The 21,212-nt window shown below is 38.6% G+C and overlaps 1 long non-coding RNA gene across 1 annotated transcript; it reads right to left on the reverse strand.

Moving 5' to 3' along the window:
• Nucleotides 1-13,584: 13,584 nt before the first annotated feature.
• Nucleotides 13,585-19,669, reverse strand: LOC109698516 (uncharacterized). Its single transcript, XR_002213544.2, has 3 exons — nt 18,863-19,669; nt 17,396-17,490; nt 13,585-14,908 (listed from the first exon to the last, which is right to left on the reverse strand). It is a non-coding gene; the product is annotated as an uncharacterized lncRNA (long non-coding RNA).
• Nucleotides 19,670-21,212: the final 1,543 nt, after the last annotated feature.

The following is a 21,212-nucleotide window of genomic DNA, read 5'->3' on the forward strand; positions in this document are numbered from 1 at the left end:
TGTCCAAGAGCAAAGTGTAATGGCAGGCCCAAACTGCCAGGCTGGCCGAGGAAAGATGGCGCAGCCCGGACTCTGGACCATGCGTGGCTTTTATAAAAGAGGGCGGTTAAGGAAGTAAGCACATGTGCGGGAATCTCCAGTAGAGGCGGAACTTGTCTTGGAGCTGGAATTTCTGTTTAAGGATGGAGCTGTTACTGGGAATGGCTCCATTTCTCAAGTGAGGCCTGAGGATAAAATGGCCACCGATTTACAAAATGGCGACATTATTGTTCTATCAAGATGTACATACATGAATGAGTTTGGGAAGGAGGATGCAGCTGACAAATTGGGCAGATGGAGGCTTTTGATTGACAGAAGAGCAGTGATCTTTGAAAAGCCCCATGTGGTTCCTGCCAGCACCCATCCCGCAATGACTAAGACGTTCTGTCTTCTCTACATCTTTTCTGACTTTCCCATAGTATTTTTAAGCTGTGTATTGTTTTCTACAGTGGAATCAAATTTGTTTCTGAGTTTTAAAATAAAGCAGAGAAAGGCCCTTACTCATTCACAACACTAGCAGGGTATAGGTACATGAACTGTACTGACATCTCCCCAGACCACGCACCCAGAAACCATTTAATCTTTCTCGTAAGTGTGGGGTTTTTTTTCCATAACTCACATTAAAAAAAAGACAGGTGTAGGTTGGGTGCAGTGGTCCAGGCCTGTAATTCCAGCTTCTCAGGAGGATAGAGGCTCAAGTCCAGCCTGGGTAAAAAGTTAGTGAGACCCCCATCTCAACAAAAGATCTGGGAGTGGTGGCTCATGTCTGTGATCCCAGCTACATGGGAGGTATACATAGGAGGATTGCAGTCCAGGCCAGCCACACCAAAACCACAGGACCTTATTCAAAAAATAACTAAAGCAAAAAAGAGCTGGGGCTGTAGCTTAAGTGGTAGGCACCTGACTAGCAAGCATGAGACCCTGAGTTCAAAATCTAGTACCCTAAAAACAGAAAGAAAGAAAACAAACACTGACGTGGACTCCTCTTCTGTGTGGATATATATTGGAGGTTTGTATATCCTAAAGGAGAAGGTACCTCTAAACTCATAAACCACCCCCTTTTCCAATTACTTGGTCTAGAAGCCAAATGTGTTCTAGAAGTAGACTTGGGGATCTGTGAGAATCCAACATGGATGATCCAATAAAGGACAAATATCCAACTTTTCTCTCTATTATGCAGATCTGGCCGTAAATCGGATCTTTCCTGTGGATCTTAGGTCTTGGGTGATTGCACAAGACTCCCTAGAATTACAAGACCAGCACTCAGTGCTGACTGTGTCATCATCCAGTTGTCTACCATGTTATTGGTTAGTTCTCAATCTACTAGCAGATCTTTGTGTGCATTTACTGAATACACATTTCCAAAGAGGAATCGTTTGTAAAACACTTCCTCAATGATCATTTAAAATATAATCATATATCTTCATCATCGTTTTTGAGGACAGAAATTATTCTGCATAATCAATTTTATTATTCCTCTGATTCTGTTTTAGATCACTGTCAGATAGAATTTGTCACCAGGATAATTTTTCTGAATAATCAAGGAATTAGAAGCATATGCTTGTAGTGCGTGTTAACTAAGAAATTATTTTCTCAAGGAAAAGGAGAGTTGACATAAATTGTACTTGACTAGATAAACAGATTTAAATCGTTGTCAATTCTCATAGACTATTCAAACTCATTCAGACATTTTATATTTGCAGATGGTTACCATGCAATGCTTGCCTAAAAATGTAGCCCGGGGGCTCCTAATATACCAGCAATTTCTATAGCCATGTAGCATCTCTGCTTAGCAAGAACGACTTCCTCAGCCTGGCTTCATTCCTAATCCTACAAAAGAGGTAGTGCCTCTATTTTCAGAAGAAGTGTTGACTTCCAAGAAAACCCAAACAGGAAAGTCACAAAGTTTTGACTAGCAGATTAATCAACATGTATTGTAACTTCACATAGGCACACGCAAGAACTTGCTCCCACACTGTTTTTGATGTCTCTTCTGTAGATGGCAAATTGGTTGCTTCATATACCAACTGCAACACACTAATAGTGTCTTTCTGGAGGACTGCATTAAGAAGGACTTTTGATCATAAGTGAGCTTAAAGGGAGAGGACATTAGGTTGAGTATCATTTATCTTTTACTCTGGCCACTGCCACAGTGATCACCTGTGCACTGGTGAGTCTGACAGTGCCTCATGTTGGCTACCATCCTTAGCAGCACCTACTGCCCAGAAGGCATCTCTGGCCCATTGCAAGGGATGCATTGCACATTAGATGTCCTTCCAAGAGACAAGTTGCCAAAGCAACCCTTGACCAATGGGGAGGGAGTCAATGAATAAATACGCCATTTCTCTGTTTTCAGTGAACTACTTTGAGGAACATTCTACGCTCTTCCTAAGACCATGCTAAGACTGAAACTCAGATTCCCACAGCAACAGCCAGCTCAATGTCCCAAGCACTGGTTTCCCACTTGACCCGTTCTCCTCAGCTCTTCGTTCCTGTTCAGCAGGATCACTTCTCAAGGTAAATTATTTATACAATAGTTCTCAAGTTCTAATTTTTTAGGAAATTCTGAGGTAAGAAAAATGTCATATTCATGAGTGAGGTCTTACAGTAGGCTGTAATCTCTTAAAACACAGAATTGCATTTTACATCTTTAAATAATAATAATTTAATAATGTAAACCCCAATCGGTAATGGAGCAACTGATTTCACAAGATTGATGGTTAGCTGAAAGCTTTACCGTTATGCAAAGTTCAGAATCAATATTGTGTTGTTTTAATACGGAGGTAAATCTTTGGCTTATCATCTTTAAAAATTAAGATGATTTGCTTTTTGGTATTGACCTCACGAATACTAAGAACATACTCTAACTCTTAAGCCTTGCTTTTAGTTTTTTGTTTTGTGAGATAGGGTCTCCTGCCTCCACCTCCCAAGTAGCTTCGATTACAGATTCGTGCCTGCACATCTGCCTTAAAAAATTAAGACAAAATTTTGATCTCCTTCATCATCAACAGTATCAATAACCTTATCTGGGTGTATTTTTTGCGTTTATAGTTTTGAAAGTACCACTCAAGTGTTATGGAGGACCAGGAAGGGAAAAATATTCAAACCTGGCTGTAAGGCTAAAATACAAATGATAAAGAAGGGCAAAAATAAGATAATAAAAGTGAAATAGCATATTCTGAAAACCAAATAAATAGTGCAAGGAGTAACTCTTCAGGGGAGTAACTTTTGGGGGGAGAGGTGAAACTTTGATGTTTAAACAGAATTTGCAGCTAAGTATAGTGGTTCATGCCTATAATCCCAGCACTCAGGAGCCTGAGGCAAGAAGATCATGCGTTTGAGGCCAGCCTGAGTTACCTAGCAAGACCCTAAATAAAAATAAATGTAAAAAGTAAAAAATAATTGATGGACACAAGGATAGAAATGAAATTCCAGCTGAGGACTAGACTGGCAAAGTTTAGGGTATAAGTGCACAGTTCTTTATAAATTTTCATATTTACAATGGTGTGAATGTAACTCACAGTCTGTAAAAACTGCATTTTGAATTTGGATCCTTTCCTCAGTGACAGCGAACCCAGCTCCCAGTCAGCCAAGCTGTCATGAGAGAAAACAACTCATGCTCTATAGTGTTCTGCGAGCTAAACTGTGTTATTCTGTAGGCTAGTTGTGTCACCCGCATTTTAATTATGATATTTTCAACTTTGGATGGTTTTATTGGACTATAACCTCATCATAGGTCAAAGAGCACCTGTCTATGGACTACTATGCAGCCTGAAAAAGAAGACGATTCTGTCTGTAATAGCATGGATGAACCTGGAGGAACCTTTGCTACATGAAATAAGCCAGGCATAGAAAGGCAAATACGCCATGATCTCACTTCCATATGGAAGGTAAGGAAGTGCAACTGATAAAAGCAGAAAGTAGAATAGTGGGTCCCTGGGCTGGGGGTGGAGTATGGGGAAATGTCAGTCAAATAACACAAAACTCCAGTTAGGCAGAAGGAATATGTTCAAGAGAGCTATTACGTAGTATAGTGACTCCAGTTAAAAATGTTGTGCTATGAGAGTAGATTTTAAGTTGTCTTACCACAAATAAATTATAAGCACACGAGCTAATGCACGATACACAATTTTTATTTATCAATTTAAAATGTTTTTAAAAGAAAGAAACCAGGGAAGACAAAAGGTAAGACCTTACAGTTTGAGCGTGGGTTCTTCAGCCCGGATACCAGTGGATTTTGCTGAGCAAAGTCACTGGTACTTTTTAAAGAAATCATTACCCTAAATTCTAAGACTAAAAAGATGCTACTATTCTGCCTGGAAGTGAGGGGAGGAAGGGAGAGGACAGGGCCGGGGGAAGAAATGGCCCAAACAATGTATGCACATATGAATAAATGAATAAAGAAAAATAAAATTAATTAATTAATTAAAAAGATGCTACTAACATGTTTACAAAGCATTAAAGGTTTATCCACCAAATATATCAGCATATTAAAATGATAAAGTAATTAGGCTGGCACGGATGGAAAATGAAAAATCACTTTAAAATCTGTAGTGGAGCTGCCTCTTATTTCTTCCTTTTTATTTTATATTTTAATCCTATAAAAGTGTTACGAATGCTGACGATGTACCAGAGGTGGCACAGGCTTGAAGTCAGAGCTTCATCCCTATTATTTAATGGCCAGGCAACCTAGACAAATTGTGTCATCTTTCTGGGCTTCAATTTTCTTTTCTCTTAAATGAGAGAAATAATGCCATCTCAGAGTTTATTGCAGGAATCGTTCTCAGAGCTCTGGATGGGACTCTGTGATAGAGCTAGACACATGTTAGAGCCACCAGTGTTGAAAATAAAAAGAATTATGCTTATAAAATTCCAAAATTCCTATAAGTGACTAATTAATGAAAAGGTAAAGTTTCATTTTCCATGCCTTCAAAACATACTAAAGATTAACTACTGTGTGTGTGTGTGTGTGTGTGTGGCAGGGCATTTGTTAAAATTTCAGCAATTGTGATTGGCTTGTCCTGCAGAAATAATTTTGCTTAGAATTTAAATGTTGCTATTAAATCTTTAAATCTCTGTAGGAAACATAAATTCCAACTTATTTGTCATTTATTCATTGTTGGTGGGTTTGGTTTCACTGCTTCCCCTCTGACTCCATAAGGAAATGGCAAACAGAAAGTTACTTGTTTCAGAGAATCCTGCTCAGATCACTTAAGATATCTACTTTCTAGCTCCTCAGCCATTTAAAAGTTCTCTCAAGCAAACTTGAAACACACAATAACCTTTATCTTGATTTTCCCATTCTGCTTAGAGTTTAATTCGTCAAAATTCAGTGACTTGAGCCTTCAGTAGGTAATCATCAAGATTCCATTACACTGCCAGCTCAGAATAGCCCTACTGAGAGAAAAATAAATGATCAACTCACAAACCTATACATTTTCTACAACTATTTATTTAAAAAGTAATTTTAATAGTAATTCAACTTCTATGTGCAGATAATATAATTGATAAAAATTCCAGGAATTACCCACAGTAATCATTAATACAAGCCTATAGTTTTTGTAGTATTGCAGAGGTGTTTCTACTGCATAAAAAGCTTTGTGCAAGCTGGAAAAATACTGAAGACTCACATTCTCAGATGCCATTTTTTTTTTACCTCAGGAAAAATAACAGCAACAAAAAGCACATCAGAAATGTGGTGGCCTTATTTTTGAGAGCTGTTTTTGCTTGAAGATGGGAGAAAATCTACCATATTTACCTATGGCTGACATGTCTTCCTCAGTTAGAAAAGAGTGCAAAGGTATGTGGTGAAATGCGATTTCAATCAGTAGCTTGAGGCATTCAACAAAAATATTTTGACCTTACAGTGTCTCCTTCAAAGTCTGCTGTACAAGCAAGTATTTTACTCACAAAAGGCAAAACCAGTCACTGTTGAAAACCAACATGGCTAGGTTGAAAACATCAGCAACATCTGTGAGTTCCTCTGGCAACCCATCAGCAGGAACAGGCGGTAATTTAACAACCAAATAAACAAAGTAAACGGCTCTACAGAGAACTCCCTTGTATGGGGTGTACTCTGGGGGTTGATGTGTTTGCATTTTCTAGGCTATTCCACTGAGGGTACAGTCTTCTCTTACACACGCTGTCACTGCCACCAGTCAGGTCTCCTGCCACCCATTCCCTACTCCACTCAAGGAGGAGGTCTCCACGTTTTCCATACACGTTATGTATGTTCACAGCTTCTTATCTTTGCTGAGCTGTCACCTCTTCCTGAAATGGTGTGTGCTTATGATTCTCCCCTTGGAAGAAGCCTACTGGTTTTCCCAGATCCTTTGGCAGTATTTCCTTCCTCTGAAGGCTTCCTACTCATTCATTCTGCCTCCCCTCTCAGAAGACCAGTCATTTACCAGTCAGTTATGTACCTCCTGTTAGGGGCTAAATTGTGTTCTCTGCCCCCCACCCTTGAATTCATAGGTTGAAGTCTTAATGCTGAGTAACTCAGAATGTGAGTTTATCTGGAGGGAGTCTCTAAAGAGGTAATTAATGTTAAATTAGTTATTGGGTGGATCCTGATCCAATATGACTATTGTCCTTATCAGAAGCTACACACACACAGGTGAAAGACAATGTAAGAACCTAAGAAAACAGTTATCCACAAGCCATAGAGAGAGGTCTTCGGAAGAAACCAACTCTGCTGACACCTTGACCTTGGAAGACTAGCCTGCCAACTAGGGCAAATCAATTTCTTCTGCTTAAGCTACTCTGCCTGTTGAACTTTGTTATGGCAGCCCAGGCAGAGTATACACCAGCAGCTTCCCCACTATGATGAGTTCCCCAAGATGAAGGGCATCTATCACGTACACCATGTTCCCAGTAACTGCTTATTGAGTGGATGAAGCTGAAGCCGAAGGGGGAAGAAGGAAATGTACTAAGAAAGTAGTGCAGGTGTTAAAAGCACTGCCAGAAATGTGGGCTCCTTATTCTAATCAAAGTTTAGAAATAGGATACTTTTTGTTAATCGGAAATCTTATTTTTTTAATGAAAGGATTTTAAAATAAAAGAGATGGTTGCTAAACATGGCTGTTCTTGCTCTGCCTCCCAAGTAGCTGAGATTACAGGCACGTGCCATCATGCCCAGCTACTCTTTACTCTTATAAAACTTATTCTAGCTTCATAAAGTCTTGACTTACGTATAAAATTTATTCACCTACTACTGACAAGTACTTATGCCCATGTCAGAGTACCAGGTGTCATGGTATCTGTGAGGAGAGATAACAAGAAACATTTGGGGACAAATCACTAATGACTAATTCAGTAGTTTGAACACAGCTGGCATGTGGTGAGAACTGGATACGAATTGGTTACATGAAATGATTTCTTCTTGTATAACAGAAGTATATTTTTTGTGATTTTAAAACCAGTATATTTTGCTTTCCAAGTTCTTAGTTGTTCCCTAGCTCTCGCACTCATAGATGAATAGCACAGAAGACCTCAGAGGAAAACAGATGCTGCCGTACCATGTCCATCTTTGAGTCTTAAGCTGATTTCTTTGTACAGACAGTAAAGGGATCATTTGAAAGCTGGCTTCATTGAGAAGTGGTTTTCTAGATTCTAAAAGCTAATATTGGTGGATCTGGAACATAGCAATTTACTATCATTTAAAGGGAATCACATAAGTATTTCTTGAGCAACTGGGAAGACAAGAGTAAATAAATAATGTTACAGAAGAGTGACTACCTCTGTCTTGAAGGGACAAAAGGCACATTTGGATAAGTTTTAATATAAAAGATGATATTTAAAGCACATTTAAAAGATACCATTTTTACCCATGTGCTTTCCTCGCTGAAGATGCCTCTCTACTTGGACCCTAAAGGATGAAGTGTCCCGTGAATGATATGTGGAGAGAGTTGTAAGAAAGCAAACACCAAGCAACGTCTTGGAAAAACATGTTCTGGCAGGTTCTGTTTTTAAAGTATTGGTAATTGCAAGTCAAGAGTGCATGATAGACAAAAGCAGCAGGTGATACAGCTGGAAGAAGAAGCATTCTGAAGGCCTGTGCAGGCCATTCACTACTAAAGGAACCACAGTGAAGGCACAGGAAATAGAAGGGAGCCAAGAACCAAGGAGTAATCCTGGGGAACACAATGTTTTAAGACACAAGAGACTAAGAAGCTAAGCAGTGGCTGAGGAAATCCAGCATGCTGGTGCCCTGACAGCCAAGTGACAAGATAGTTCAAAAGTAAGAGTGACAGGCTAGGTCAAACGCCGATCATCCATCCAAGTTCCATTGTTATTTCCATTGTAACCAGTAATCCCCAAACCTCAGTTAGTCATGTAACAGAAAGTTCATTTCTCTTTTATGCTACATATGGGTCATAGGTTGGCTATACATCTGCTATCTATCGACTTGATTCCAAGATCCAGGCTGAGGGCCCAGCCCCCACTGGGGACATTCCATTCTCATGGCTAAGGGAAAAAGAACCTCAGAATTTGCTTAAACTCGTGGTCTGAACCGAGTTCCTGGTATTGCTTTCCTCTGTCTGTTTAGTCATGTGACTGACCCTTACTTCCTGGGACCTTGGAGTGTCTAAACATGTGTCCAGAAGAAGTGGAAGTCTTTTATTCATAATTTTCAGTCTCTCTCATCTATATGACAATTTTTAATAACTTTTTAGCTACAACTTTTGCCTTAGTGTTATATTAAAATCCACTGATGCTTACGTGTTGATTTTGTGTATAAAAACCTTCCTAAACTTTCAACCTCTTAATTTATTTATAGATTGTTTTCAGTCTTCTTGTTCACAGTTGTCTCATATGCAAATAATGATAGATGTTATTTTTCCATTCCATTTATTTCTTTCTACTTTTATTTCTTTCCTTGTCCTATTCTGATGGCTAAGACTTCCAGTACAATGTTGAAAAGTGGCAAAAGCAAGTATTTTTGTCTTGTTCCTAATATCAAGAGAAAAAAATTTAATGCTTCATCATTAATAATGGCGTGTATCCTTTTCTGTATGTCTCTTTCAAATTTGGCAGTCAAAGGCATAAAGAAAATGCAGGAAATGTGCACAATGAAATATTATTCAGCCTTAAAAAAGAAAGAAATCTTGCTATATGCAACAAGATAGATGAGCATGGAGGGCATTTTACTAAATGAAATAAATTTTTCCAGGAGGAACAATTACTGCCTGCCTTCACTTCTGTGAGGTATCTAAAAAAGAAATAGAAACTACAACACGATTTCCAGTGACTAGAGGGAGAGAATGGGGAGTTGCTGTTGAATGCATTTCAGTGATGGGATTGGAAAGTTCTGGATGTCTGCTGTACAACATGGTCCTTCTAGTTAAGAGAACTGTAGTGTGCACTTAAAATTTTGTTATCAGGATAGATCTCATGGTGTATTTGCACCACAATAGGAAAGTTGCATCAGCTTCCTAAAATATATTGAGATGGTGGCTTAACACCTTTTCTCTGTTCAAGAATAAGCACAAAGATTTAAATTATTTCATTAGGTTTATTATTTTTATCAATTGTGTTAAGGAATAACTTACTTGCAATAAAATTCCCACATTTTAATTGCACAAGTCAATGACTTTTGCTAAATACAAACCACGTCACTGTCATCGCAGTCAAGATGTACGATACCAAAATTTCATCAAGAGGGCAAGAATTCAAAGATCTATCATGATATGGTGTTTACAGTTCAGGACAATGTGCTGTACACTTGAAAATTGCTAAATTTTAAGTGACTTCATCGCAAATAAATGGTCAGTATCTGAGATAATGCATGCTAATGAACTTATTTTGCTATTCCACAATGTATGCATATTTCAAAGTATATTGTACAATGTATTTTTTTTTGTCAATTAAAACAAACAAATATATAATCTTTTTTTGGTAAAAAGCGATAGAACATTTTCATCTCACCAGAAAAGTCACTCTCTATAGTCACTCCCCTATAGTCACTCTCCACCTCCTCCCACCCCCCGAGGTAGGAACACACTAATCTAATTTCTACCACCCTAGATAGGTTTTGCTTGCTCTAGTATTTCTTACAAACAAAATCTGTACTTTTCTAGCTTCTTTTGTGTCTTGCTTCTTTCATTCAGCATATTATAGAAAGGGTTCATTCTAAACCTGTCACTTGCACAGGGCTTTGGAGATGGCAGCACAAAAGCCATGTCCTAGGTCAGCAGGAAAATCACAGAGAAATAGACACTCAGACCAAGCCTGGAAGGAGGCCTTGTGCAGCTGAGTGAGGAAATGAGTGGGCGACAGATGTGGGGAGAGGGTTAAGGCAGATTGCACAGGGAAAAAGAGAGCCTGGAGAGTTGGGCCTAAGAGTAGCACATTATGCTAGAAATGCAGTCTTTCTGGCTGCCATGCTGAGGACAGGCAGCAGAACCAGGGTGAGGAGTGTGCCCCAACTCCTCCTGTATCTGTAGAAGCCCAGGTTTCACCAGACCCCCCTGTGCTTGTGTGTAAACATGCCCACCTTGATAAGATCTTGCTTGCTGCAGATAAGAGCTTGAAAGACTCAGAGCACTCCCTCCTGCCTTCTGGTTCTGCACATGCTACTTTCGAGCCTCTGAACCCAGCTCACATGTGAACAGCATGGGCATCTGTTCCTCTTGTTACACGAAAGAGCTTCACTCCCTGTATTCTTATCTGATGGCAACTGGTAGAAAACATTAAATCACCTGTATTTATGACTCTGTTGACACATTCTTCTCTTACAGGTTGAGCAAATGGTTTCTTCAACCAATGAGTGACAATTAGTCAAGAGTATTTACTCCCCCATTGTTAGGCAACCCCAACTTTCTACAGAGAGTATTTACAAAGTTAAAATAACAGTGCCTTGTGAAAAGAGAATTTACATAAAACTTGCTCCATATCTCTAATTAGCGTTTGATAGTTAGATTTGAGAAACTCAAAGTGTCTTTTCATTTGCGATTTGGTTTTCTGATTTACTATGAAATTCAGACTTGTTGGTGCTCTATAAATATTTTTTGGAGAATTAATTCCACTGAGTGACCTCAACTAACCATGCATGGCAAAAGGCAGAACAGGTGTTGGAAATAGCTATGAAGGTCAAATGCTACAAGAGAGAGCTGTTTTCACAGGCCATTTTGCTTCAAGTGGGAGCTGAGGAGGCATCCTTAAGGCTAGATAGGTGGTAGAAATGATCACATGACCCTGAAGCCTTCATCTGTTCAGCACAGTCGTTTGACTCTGCAGCAGTCTTGACACCAGAGCCACAAGGCCTTGTTTTCCAACAACTTTTGAAAATTGCAGCATTTAACAACATTCTTCTCAAGAGAAAAAATTTTCTCACGTGGGTTTACATGTTTAAAGCAGAAAGGAACTCCCCACAAATACTCTTTCTGAGCTACACTTTTTCTATTTTCTAGTGGAAATTATAACCACAGGTTACCATGTTGTCTTTCCTGTGTTTGAAAACCACATGTGTTTCAGTGAAAACATTATAAAGTGAGTAATGAAATGGAAGACTTTAAAATACAAGGTACCTGTCACTGGAAATGGAAATGTCTTACTTTCTACTGCTGCAACAGCAATAAATTCTAGTAAATTGAAGGTGTAATTTTTAGTCAGTCAATCTTGCCTGAATACAGATCACATTTCATTATCTAGAGTAAAAAAAAAAAATACAAATATTTGTGAGTGTTAGGTTCTTTTGGATATTATGGATTTTTCCAGGGAAAAGCATCAGTCTCTAGCCCATTGTATTATTTATCGCTGAGGAAATTAAGGCCCTGAAAAATGATGGGCCTCCCCATGGAGAGACATGACCAAAATCACGGATTTGGGGCTCTGGGACTCTGAAGTCCATTAGTTTTCCACACATCACACAGTCTCTCTTCTTAGTACAACAGAGTTTCAGAAAAGGGGGGAGAAGATTGAGTATTTAGTAAGGAACATTCACCTGTTTTATTTAAAGTAATTCTCACCCATAAGGTGAGGAATGTAGTAAAATATGCAAAGCCCTACAAGGTGAGCAAGCACTGTATTTGCGAATGGGAGACATTTATTACAAGGATGTGCAGCTGTTGAAGGTGATGAACGTAATGGGGCTTCCAGGCTGAATCAAAAACCAAACAACTTCATATTTTTGTTTTCTAAAACAAATTCCCTTCATGTCTCTGTCTTCCTCAGCAACACCATAGATACCCCCGATCCTGCTGTAACCTGACGGTCATCCTATGATAATAAAAAGTGTGCATTTCAACACTCAAAGGAGGATGCCAGTGAGAGACCAAAGGTGCAGCCAGGTGACAGGATCAACCAGTGACCAGACATCCATTCCAACCTGGCCACACAGGCCTTCCTCTGTCCCCCACTGTCCTTGCTCTGTCCTCAGCACAGCTGGCTAGCAGGGCCAGGACCCTCGTGTGACTGCTTCTTCAAAGAATCTTATTCCAGCACCTGATCATGCATTTGACAGCTCAAAACTCAGTTTTGTCCGAGTACAGCACATAATGAAAAGCCAGGAGGAAGACGAGGGTGATCCCGTCTCAGAAGGCTGGCATCGTTCCAATCACTTGGGAGAAAACCACAGATCAAAATGCTTTGTGGTGAGCCAAGAGAAATGAAAAAACAGTAATAAAGCAAAAGGAGGCTGTTCTAAAGGATATTTATATTAAGCAGTTAAGAGTCTTTCCTTCTGTCCTTCACTAAAGATGCACCATTAAGTATGACTGAGCAAGTTTGAACACAAGCCGAAAAATCCTTGTCATCCAATTCTTCCTTGAAATCGTCTTTATCCACCCTCAGGACCCCATCACTAAAAAATTAATTACCTCAAATTAAAAGTTCCTGAATGACCTTTTCTCACTTCACTCATATTTTGTGAATGTTACTTGGTAATATTTGTTCTCAGAGACCAGCTACCTCCAAATAGAAACACAGGTTGTGCCCATTTGCTCTTTGTGCATTTTTGTTACTGGATTCCAAATTGGCATGAACTGTCTTTTACCCAAGTTGGGATAGATTCTACTTTTTTAATCTTTGAGGAATTTATCCATTGACTATAATGTGAATTTTAAACATTTCTTCACTGAACTTTTGCCTCTGAAGAATCATTTGCTGTGGAAAAGACACGGTGTTGGAAAACCAAAAGCACTGAGAGAAGGCACAGAGAAAAGTGTAATAGACAACAAATCTGGGAGCAGGGTGGGGGGAGAGAAAGAGAAGGAGGGGGGAAGTAGGGGGAGGGGAGAGGGAGAAGGAGTGATTAGTGATTGGAGTCTCATAGAGGAGAAGTCTAGAACCATACCAGTGAGGGTCAGGAGAGCCTGAAGACATTTTATCTAACTCTTTAACTTACCAAATAAGAAAAAGAGGTTCAAAAAATACCAATGACTTATTGAGGTCACGTAGTCATTAAGCTTGACTTGTTGGCATTGTGAATAGCAGAGAAGGAAGAATTTACACATTTGCCCCCTGAGTACTGTACTCTGAGGCTGATCCTGCTTCTGGCTATACAACAACATGATACAACAGTGTAATAGTCCATTTAAAAATTCTTTTTATTGGAATCAACACACACAGAAAACTACACAAATCACAAATGGATAGCTACATGAATTTTTACTGAAGTGGATATGCCAATGTAACCATCCAGCAAGATCAAGTAAGAAAAGTCACCATAAACACCCTTCCCAGACCCACCACCAATCACCTCCCTAAATATAATAATTACTGCCCTGACTTCACATGAATTAATTTGACTTGCTTTTGAGTTGTACATAAATGAAATTCTATAGCACGTAGTCTTTTGAACTTGGCTTCTTCTACTCAGTATTACATCTGCAGGATTTATTCATGTTGTCACCTGCAGCATTGGCTGGCTAATGTTCATTGCTGTATGGTTTCAATTGAAGCACCACAGTTTTGTGATGCACTTGGGTTGTTGACAGTTGGGGGTGATTTTGCACAGTGCTAGAATGAACATGTACCTGCCATGTACTGCATCTGCACACATTTTGTGCTTTGTGTAGCGTGACATATCTGGATCACCAGCTATGTTTATGCTCAGCTTTAGCAGATATTGTGAAACTATTTTCCAAAGTTGTAGTAATTTGCATGAGAATTCCACTTTCTCCACACCCTCCTCATAATGTGCATAAAAGAGTCACTATATCCAGGGTTTACAAAGTAGAGCATGGTATTTTGGGAATTTTCTTTCACAGCTAAGAAATAAATGGAATAGTTTAAGTTTAAAACCATGGAGGAGATCTGCATTCTTTCCAAATACAATTGCAAAGAAGAGAGAAAATGTGATTCTGAAAAAGTTAAGAGAATATGGAGAGGTTTGGGGTAACAAAAACACATGCAAGAGTTTTCTGGAAACTCAGTGCTTTGCCATTCTAGGGGCATGCAGAAGACAGCAAATTCAACACTTAGGTCAAAGACTTTATGTATTTCTCAGTTTCTTTAGCTCAGGTTTTAACTGTGTTCCTAGGAAGAGTGGGAGCTTGGTTGCATAGTCACTGGAGCTAGTCTGGGGCACCTTGCTGAGTTTTTCCAGAAGCCTTCTTGACGTCTTAACTTTTTAAGTCTTTTTCAGTTCCCTTGGCAGGTCGTGTCACATGATGTAAAGTTTCTCAAGAAACAGTCCTGTTGCCTTTTGCTTGGAGAGAACTTTCTCAGTGTAACTAAGATTTAATCCCCATTTCTGCAGCCCAGATCCATGGGGCACCCAAACTTATTCACTTAATCTGGTGACTCAGTAGCAATTGCTTTAGTCTGAACCAAAAGCCTTTTCTCTAGTTAAAAGCTCATGGTCCAATTGGTAAACATGGAGTTGGCGGGTTTCTCTCGCCACGCAGAAGAAACTGCTTCAGACAAGCTGCAGTTGAAGGAAAAAAAAAAAAAAGCTTTAAGTCATTCTGTGGAGTGATAAAGGCTGATTTAAACAGTATCATTCATTCTTTGAAGTGTCTGTGTGTCTGTGTGTCTGTGTGTGTGTGAATTTTGTCCTGCAGCTAGTCTTATTCAGAGCAACCAGAAGATTTTAATTATTTGCTCAGAAAACATATTTGTAATTTCCAGAAAAAGAGAATATCAACATCTTAAGTTAAAACCAAAGAAACAACTTACAAAACGACATTATAGACTAACCTCTAAACCATCTGAGGTCAAGAAGTAGCTTCAGTCTCAAGACAATGTGACCTCAGCCATGACTAGGGTAAAATATGATGTTTAAACCTTCATATCTTGAGACTACCACTGTTCAAAATTTCTTTTATATATGTTTATTTTTTAGCTATACGGGGATTTGAACTCAGGGCCTTGTACTTGCAAGGCAGGTGTTCCACCATTTGAGCCATGCCTCCAAACTCCTGGCCTTCTTTTATCTATTTTTTTTATCATTTTCAAAATTTCTATGATGACTATTCTTTACTTAATAATTAGACAACCAATAAAAGTCATTTTGAAAATCAAACAATTCTAAAAATTATACATAGGAAAAAGGATTTAAGCTTAGACACTAAACTGTCTTTGGCTTGTGGAGTTAGGGCTATTCTTTTTTCACTTTCTTCTAATGTCTAGTTTTGTGGGAGTATGAGTGTCAGTGTGCGTGCATGTGTTTGTGTTTGAATGCATAATTTTTAGCATAAGAAAAATAATAAACGTTATTTTTCAGAATCTTCACGTGGATTATGACCCCTATTTGTAGCCTCTGTAATTAGTAGCCAGGCTCTGAATGGAGTTTACCCAGGTTCTGGCTCCCTACTCACTTGCTTTGTGATCTTGGATATTTTTACACTCTGTGAGCCTCAACAATCTCATCTGCAAAATGTGAATAGTGCCCATATTATAAGATTGCTATAAGAGCTCAATAAGCTCAAATGTATAAAATACTATGATATAAACACTCTATAAAGGGTGGCTATTAATTTATAGTATATCATTTTCTTTGGGAAGTTTATCGGGTTTAAAACATCTTAGAGGTTTTGTTTATTCAGTCTTCCCAATGAAATTGCCAGGATTTGATATGAACATCTTCCCTCCCCTTTATGAATGTCAAAATGAACATGTGGGGAAAGTGGTTTTGTGAAACAATGCATGACATTTTCAGTCTATCTAGAAAAATGTACGTATCTTCTGACTTTGGTCATTTTCAGTCTTCAAGTATCAATCCCCAAGTACTCAGAAGGCACATAAAAAAGAGTTAGCTTGTTCTTCATTGTTGTTAATGTTGCCTTGATGTACAAATAAAAGCTATTGATACGATTATGTAAATATTACAGATTTTTCTTTAATTATCATGTACAGTTAATTTGTGTACTGAACAGATCCAGGTGTGGTTTGTTTTTTTTTAATGAGTAACATGTAGATAAAACACCTACTCTGTGAATGACAGGCAGAATCCCAGCCACAGAGTTTTCACCCTTTTGTTTAGTGATGAACAACAACAAAAAAAAAATGAGGGGAAAGGGTGGAGAAAATGCCAACTTGGATGGATTTACAATATAAGAGTAGATTCAAGTTGAAAAAAATAATCAATTCCAAGGCTTTCATTTAGGTCAAAATATTTTGAAGGTAAGATGTTTGCATTTGGGGCAGAGACAGTACACCTCTGAGTGACCCCACAGCAGTCAAATATGGCCAATTTATTCTCATTAGACCACTGTTCTATCTGCCAAGAGAAAAAATCCTTACAATTTTGTCCTACAAATTTTTTCCTTCAAAGTGAATGGTTGAAATCATCATGAAAAAAGCTGTATACAAAGAAGACACTAAGGGTTTCTAGCCAGTTCCTGAAGCCATAGGTATATGACCTCTTTGAGGGCATTTGAAAAAAATTTATATCAGTGACTATTAAAAATAGCATCAAATACCATGAGAAATAAATTGCAGTGCACTCATCACTGATAAATAATACTTTATTTAATTTGACATTTATTCTCAGAATTTCATAAATGGAATAAGCCTGATAGACTATCCCATGTGGTCCAACATACTTTTTTTTTTTTTTGGTAGTTTTTCTTTCTTTCTTTTTTTTTTAATTTTATTTTACCAACATACTTTTTGTAAAATGAAAAATCCAGTTCCTAATTTGCGTGTGTGTGTGTGTGTGTGTGTGTGTGTGTGTGTGTGTATACATGGGTATTAAAGGCAGTATTTGTCACAGGGGAATGGGTGGAACAGAAGGGAGCAATGAGAAGCAAGTAGAGCATTTACCTTTTCAAAAAAAGAAACTGAGATATAAAATGAATGACTTGAAAGTAGCATCCCTTTAAAGGTAGATATTCAAATCCTGGAGCTATTACATTATGTCAAATTATAGCACTGAAATAATCAAATTTATAAATACAATAGACGAGTTCACCTTGACTTCTTTCTCCTGGATTCCCAGAGTAATTCTCAGTTATGTTAATCCTCTTCAAGATGTATGGTCTTTCAGGCTTTCACACTGCTTTTCCCCTGGGAGAAAAAGAATCACTCAAACAGTCTCTCGGATAATACCTCTTTAATTTTAAACAAGAATTTACAACTATAACTATTTGGGCTATACCTATTGTGCCTGGTGTGTGTCCCTGGGCTTTCCAAATCCAGGACTGTATCTGTGAATCTTTTAAAATATTGGACTGTCTGCTTTCACACTGATTTTCCCATTAAGACTTAGTTAATTCTATTACTTGAATCTGTGCTAAAACAACAGTGAAAATGTAATCACCCACTGTCTGGTTCAGATGCTTATGCTACAATTAGACTCTCTTCACTGCAATGCTGACTTTACAAAGTCGGTACTTGCAGATTTCTGAAGCCACATCTGAAACAAGTGCCAAAACTGTGCTTTCACAACTGCCCATCTTAAAAATAAGACAAAAGAAAACTTTGCACACTCAATTTCACTATTTGATAATAAAATGATAATTGATGCTCAGGAAAAGCATCCTATTCCAAGTGTACTGTGTCATCAAGGATTGCAGCTTAATTCATGTTTTGTGGTTTTATTATTAAGTGAGCATTGTGATACCTTATACTTCACACATTGGCCATCCATACACACAAGAACTCCTTTGCTGTAAGAATATCTTATTAATTGTGATAGCTGTATAAATACACATGAATGATCCTTTTACTGTTTTAATGGGCAGGCTATAATTTCAACTCTTGCCTTGCTTCTGTGTGTATGATGGCAAAAAGTCACGGATCTGAGGGTCAATTAAACAATGCACGACTCTTACCCTTCCACTTACTGGCTAGATGAAACTGGGGAGTAATTTGCTTAACTTCAAAAGCTCAATTATTTCATCTCTAAACTTAAGGATATTCCTAATCTCAAGGGACTTGTAAGAATCAAATGAAATAATTAAAATAAAGTGTTTAACTCCCCATCCTGAACAGTTAGGAAATACACAGGAAATATTAACTAATATCTGTTCATCATCCTCATCATAACCTTTCTTAAATAAAGAAATAATACTTACCTCCCTTTCTTTACCTAAGATTAGAAAGTAGCTTAACATTACTAAGTATATCTAATAACTATTTCAAATGATGAAATTCCAAAAATGCATTATGACCATTTTTCCTTTTTGAACCTCAGGTTAAAGTTTGTATTCACCTTTCACTTTTCCCCTCATGGTTTCCAAGAGTTGACACTAATCCTATCAGCAACAGTAATCAATGTTCATTTACTCCCCAATGGGAGGACTATTTTTTGCTTCCGGGTTTAAAACTCTCTTCTGGTAATAACAATTTTCACCTGAAACACAACAGTTGAATTGAAAAGAAAAAAAAAAAAGCAAGTACCTCCCTTTCCCTTGTCCAGGCTGTGAACTTAAAATACCTGTTTGTTTGTGCCTCTTTCATTTAACCCAAAGCTCTTACGATGATTTGGACACTTTCTGGATAAATCTGTATTAGACTTCACGTGTTGCTCGAGTCTTTGGTTAAGATAGATCATTGTTCTCTAATTCTGTGCTCATTCTTCAGGGGACTCAGGTAGTGCACTTTAAAAACTATCTCTTCCAGGCTTTGGGAAAATGGGTAGCTGGATGGTCAAACTGCTTATAAAGTAGTCCAAACTGGTTTCCTCCAAGTGGTGACCTTCTGCAGAGACAGAAATGTCCTTGTTAAATAACAGTGTGCTCAAATTATCTCTGCTGTCATATTCTACTTCTCCTCAAATGCCATCCTTTTCCAAATTGAGGTGCACAAGAAACATTTGCCTTGTACTTTCTATCCTAAATCCTTTGCGGAGGTTAATCTCACAGAAGGGTGCAAGAGGTGGTTTCCGTGGGAGATAGAGCATCATCCTCAATTAGGTCCAAAAGCAAAGCAAAGTGATGTCTCAGGCTGTCTTCTAAATCCCAAGCTGGAGGAAAATGGGTTGCAAGAGTTCCAGGGGCAAGTTGCATGGGAACCCCCGTTCCTTCACTGGAGGGAAGCCATGGATCCAGAGAAGGAGAGTCATCATTCCCAGCTGAACTTAACCAAAAAAAGCTGCTGCCCCATACTCTATACTCAGTGTGATTCCAGGAAACCTTAGGGCAGATACTGAGGAGGAAAAGAAGTTCGCAACTGAAAGTTGGGGTGTTTTTAACACAATGAGTGGAACCTCACCACCCACACATCATCCTCTCCCGGAAATGCCATTTCCTCTTCCAGGAAACAAAGGTGTGGAGAACTTCAGAGCAGCAGCCAAGTGTATAAAACCAGAGTCTCTGATAGGAAACAGAAAGACCTGGCAGCTCAGGGAGGCCGAAAAGTATAGGTTCCCACTCCACCTAACGTGTACCAAGATCAGTTTCGGATTTGTTGGTTCTAAATAAAATATTAAGACAAAAAAATCATTTTTCTGGGATAGATGATAAATATTGTTTTAAAAGATCCAACTTCAGATGAAGAGGCTTCCATTAATATATAGTATTATCATATAGTATTATATTAATAGTATGTGGTCATAGAATATTCGAGAAGCATAGGCCTTCAGAGGCCAGATGTCCCACAGAGGGAAAAGCAGAAAACTGAAGGTGGTGTCAAAAAATGGAGGCATGACTCCATGGTGCCTGAGAGACATGCTTGTGACTGCTCAAGGTTTGCCTCCCGGTTTTATACTTTCCAAGTTGTGGGATCCTCCACATTCTTCTTAAATCTCATTATTTTCATCTGTTAAATGGAGACGATGATGACAGTAGCTACTTCATGAGATTTTACAAAGATTAAATGAACACTGCCTGGAATGCCAGTACTTACTAGATACCTAACAGCATCATCACTTGAAGCTTTTATTAAAGTCACTGACTTATGGGCTTTCAGCCTATAGAAATGTGTAGAAAACCCCCTTCTCCAATTGTCAGTAGAAAACCTAGACATGAATAATGAGGAGTTTATTATCTCTTAGTCACAATGGCCACGGTCAGCTTGCCCATCCTTCTTCTTGATCTAACAGGCTCCATTGTAGGACGGCTGCAGAAGGTATTTTGAATGAAGAAAGTTTCCCCTCTGCCGTCTCAGGGACAAGACAGTGGGAATCATTCCTTCAGCTCTGTCACCTCACTCCCAGACATAGAGACATTTTTCCCCATTAGTAGCCAAAATATAACAGGGACCTACTATGTACTAGGCTCTGGCGATGTCAAGATGAGCCAGCACCCTTCTATCTCTGGGCTAGAATATTCCAAGTGCAGCCTCTGTATTGTAAGATCCTGGATCAAGGGTCAGTACGGTGTTCCTTAGATATTAACAAGTAGAAGGGGGCTAATTTATTTATTTATTTATTTTGTGGTACTGGGGATTGAACTCATGGCCTCCTGCTTGCCAAATTCTCTACTCCTTGAGCCACGCCACCAGTCCATTTTGCATTTAGTTTGTTTTTCAGATAGGGTCTCATGCTTTCTCTTGGGCTGGCCTCTGACTGTGATCCTCCTATCTCTGTCTCTCAAGTAGCTGGGATTACAGAAGTGTACCAACACACATGTCAGAAGGGAGGCTAATTTTAAGAGAATATGTTTTTAGTCTTACAAGATGTGTGTGTTGGCTTTGTTGGGTTCATAGAGATTAGAGTGCCTTTTCAGCACAGTCCAGAGTGATTTAACCAAGTCACCAAACACTCTGGACCTTCATGTTTCCGTTTATAAATTAAAAGTTTGCAACTGACAGTACTCTGAAGTCTTTTTAAGATGACATTGTATAAT

This window comes from Castor canadensis, chromosome 15 (assembly GCF_047511655.1).
Source record: "Castor canadensis chromosome 15, mCasCan1.hap1v2, whole genome shotgun sequence".
Taxonomy (NCBI): domain Eukaryota; kingdom Metazoa; phylum Chordata; class Mammalia; order Rodentia; family Castoridae; genus Castor; species Castor canadensis.